We start from the raw sequence: 4,342 nt of genomic DNA, 5'->3' as shown, positions 1-4,342 counted from the left end.
TTATTTCTTACACTCTTGGAAGTCTGAGATCATGGTACCAGTATGGTTGGGTTCTGGTGAGGTTTCAGACTCCTGACTTCTCCTTTTATTCTCACATGGTGGAAAGAGAGCTAGAGTTCACTGGGGTCTCTGTTACAAGTACTAATCCCACTCATGAGAGATCCACTCTCATGACCTAATTACCTCCCAAAGGTCCCACCACCTAATACCATTACCTACGGGGTTAGGATTTCAACATATGAATTTTAGGGAGACACAAGCATTCAGTTCATTGCACACAAACAGTAGTAGGAGAAACAGATGCTTGAAGAATTTTATTATGACGTGGTAAGTGCTATGATAGAGGGATTTAAATAGTCCTATAGGTTAACAAAAGGAGTTTATTTCATCGGACCTCCAGGAGTTATAGAAGTTTACCTGGAGGAAATGATTCTTGAGTTAGGTCTCAAAAGTTGATAATGAAGTGGTCAGGAAGAAGATGATAGAAGGGTTTATAAGAAGAGGAAACTTAGGAGAAATGACATAGAGGTATGTAGCTGCTGTGTGTCAAGGTCAAAAAACAGTCCAGTATTTATTTCTATTGTACAAAGTGAGTTCTGAGAAGTAGTGAGAAATAAAATTGGATAGGAAAATAAAAGCTTTCAGGTTACCTAAGACTTTTTACATCATGGCAAATACTTTACTTTCATATTAATGCAGAAGAACCACTGGAGTTTTTTGGTTTTTTTAACATCTTTATTGCATAAAAGTGGAATGGTTAATTTGAATTCTCTGTAAGTCACTTAGAAAGTGGAATGGGGAATGGATTTGAAAAGTATCGTGCTAGGAGAAGAGATAATTTTGAGGGCTAAATCCAATCCAGAGTTGATGAAGACCTGACTAGGACAATAGTATTTGAAGATGAAAAGTGGATTTCATTAATATTTGTGCAATGACATTGACAGAACTTGATGATTAGTAAGGAGAGACAGAATAGTTGTATTGGTTATTCAGTGCCACACAACAAATTACCCCCAAACTTAGCAGCTAGAAACGATAACATTTATTATTTCAGTTTCTGTGAGTCAGGATTCTGGAGCAGCTTTACCTACATGGTTCTGGCTTGGGTCTTCTCATGTGGTTGCAGTCATGATGTCAGCTAGTGCTGAAGGATCTGCTTTCAAGATAGCTCACTCACATGGCTGTTGGCAGGAAGCCTGTGCCTTGCTGGCTCATGGCAGGAGGACTAATTTCCTTGCCAATAAATATCTACATAGGATTGCTTGAGTATCCTCATGAAATGGCAGCTCACTTTCCCTAACAACCAGTTATCCAAGAAAAAGGAAAAGGTATAAGCTGCAAACCTTTTTGTGTTTGAAGTCAAGCACAGTCATTTGGGCAATATCCTATTAGTTGCATACGTGCAAGATGACTACACATAGGCATGAATAACCTGAGGCAAGACTCATTGCAGACACGGTGGTCAATAATAGAGCCCACATTTTTGTCTTCAGTGTTCAGTTGGATTATAGTGACATCTACAAGATAAGCAATAGAAGAGGAGCAGAGTTATTGTGGGTGCTTGCTTTGTTTTGTGTGTATGTGTGTTTCTAGAAAGTTAGAAGGTAATAAATTCACTTTTGGAAATTATCAGCAAGTACCAAATAATATGTTTCTGAGGTACATTAATATGTTAATGATGGAGAAATAGACTTGAGAATCATCAGCATTTAAATGGTACTTTATATCTTAAGATTAGGAAAGTTCATCCAAGTAGAGGATAAAAATGAGATGAAAGGAAACAACATTTTTTTTTTTAAAAAATGAGAAAGGGATTAGAAGGTCATGAAAGAGGTTAAGCAAGATGATCAGAGAGGTAGAAATAATAAAGATTAGCACTGTAGAAATAAAGGAAACAAATAGTTTAAGAAAGTGAATAGTCAGAAGTATCAAACAAAGCAGAAATATCCAAATCTAAAATTTGTCCATTGGATTTAGCAATATTTTTTGCCACTAATGATGTTGCCAGAGCAATTTCAAGTGTGGGAGCATGGAAACAGAAAACATATAACAGAGGGTTAAGTACAGGTAAATTAAATAAAACTGTGTTTAAGTATGCACACGTTACGTTCCATTCTGGAAACAGAAATATTTCAGAATATTTAAGACAGAGGGAATTTAATATTGGAAGTGATTACATAGGTGATAGGTGAAAAACCTAACAGGAGATAATGAGGCAACTCAGAGATTAGCAATCTCAAAAGCTGCTGCAGTGCCTTTGCTAAAGGAACGAAGGGAGGAGAAGCCCAGAAACCAGGGAGTCCTCCTGGTGAAAGTTGGATTCAATTCCTGTAAGAACTGAAGCCACAGAGGAGAAGCAGCTGATGCCAAAAATGCGCCATTGGCAGGCAGAGAGAGTGAGAAATACCCATTATACTCCCTCCTTCTGATAGTGCCTCCCATTGGCAGACTACAGGTGAAGTCAGCTGACCCAGGAATCTAGGAGAAATATTTCTCCTGGGGTCAGCCCCAATGATATAAAATGGAAAAAAGGAGAGGAATGTAGTTGAGAACAAACAGAGGAACAACGGACACATTTTTAAGAACCTGCCAGCCTCATAAAGACAAACCAAATTTGAGGTCCCATGTGAGAAACTTTGTAGAACTTTAATGCATAATGAAAAATGAACTTCACTTAAAATGTTTCAAAGACTGAGGCCTATGCTCTAAGTAAAATACCCGTAAATTGAAGAGCTTTTATCTCAGCACTTTCAATGTAGAAAGATTTAGCCTGATCGAAAATAATTGAGCTTGACATTATCTCTCATAATACAGAAAATCATCAAGAATTCCCTGCACAGAATACAATCATGAAATATTCAGAATACATTTTATTTCTAATTAAATATTTCCTTTTTTTGATTCAGTGAGGTTTTTCAGTTTTTAAAGGTATGAAATAGTAATAGAATGAGATGTATTTAGAACCACCACAGCTATGACAGAACAGCAACAGCAAGTAAAATATAATTTTATCACGTTATAGATACTCGTCCATCAAAATGTTAAATATTATTGATCTGGTAAAATATGCAGCAGTATACAACTGTAGTGGGCATTGTTGAAGCTCTCACAACATTCTTTCCCCTCTTTTGAATCCTAACAGAATCTTGATGTAGGTCAAACAATCAGTACTCTCATTCCATGGGCCTCAGAGGAATCTGACGCTACAAATCTCGTTGATGTGAGAGTCTGATTGGCTTAAGTTAATTAGCACATACTACCTCCTAGATACTGGACAGAAGTGGGCAAATGAGATAAATGGGTAATGTGGGGGTGGGTGATAAAAACGTCTCTTCGAGTGCCGGAACACCAGAGTTCTTTCTTATCCTCTGCAAATTGTTATATGCCGTTGTGGAGCCCAGAACCGCTACAGCTATCTTGCTGGTAGACTAAAGACGGAGAAGGGGGTTGGCTAGTGTCAAGATTATTTCAATAAAATAAAGCAGAAGTTATTGGCATAAGCCAAACCTGAAACCTAACTTACAATTTCACTGCCAGTTATATGGGCAAATAAAATTCTTTATTGTTTAGGTCAGTTTAAGTTGTGTTTTCTTTCACTGGCTGCCAGAAACATCTTAAATCAATATACAAAATGTTGGGTGTGTGTGTGTAAATATGCATATATACATATATATAACTAGTTCCTAACCTTACTATATCTATACTTGATTCTTATATATATTCTATTCATATATATATATAATTTTAAACATTTGAGATACTAATAAATATTTTGAAAATCCCCACATAATAATCTATATGTTATATCTATTTATCAGCTCAGGTGCCAATTATATCTGACAATATTCTTTTGGAACTTAATCATTTTAACTCAAAGTATTTGCGTTCTTTCATTTCATATTTTAATATCCAAAATCAAATGCTTCTTTACACTTGAATTGACCCTTTCTGCCTCTTTATCAATTCTCCTAACCATATACAAATGAGTCAACTTCTGCTTGCAGAGCCATTAAAAAAATAAAATTAATAAATTTTAGAATTTAACTTAAAAGTCCAGTAGTATGATAGATACTGGAAAAGAAGTTTTCAACTATCTTGGAATCATTAACACTTTAAAAAAATATAATGACAGGCACTGAATCCCTCCCATGAAGGAAAACTGTACAATGCATCAATACATACAAAAGCTTGCATACACTATAGTGGATTCTCAGACTGAGTGATACGGCAAGATATGGTTTAAGAAAAAAAAAAAGTGTTAATGCACATGATTTATAAAATTTTATTTTGTTTTTACATCTTTATTGGAGTATAATTGCTTTACAATGTTGTGTTAGTTTCT

Source organism: Neophocaena asiaeorientalis, unplaced genomic scaffold (genome assembly GCF_003031525.2).
Source record: "Neophocaena asiaeorientalis asiaeorientalis breed wild unplaced genomic scaffold, Neophocaena_asiaeorientalis_V1.1 scaffold833, whole genome shotgun sequence".
NCBI lineage: Eukaryota > Metazoa > Chordata > Mammalia > Artiodactyla > Phocoenidae > Neophocaena > Neophocaena asiaeorientalis.
Note: the sequence above shows the minus strand (reverse complement) of the source record.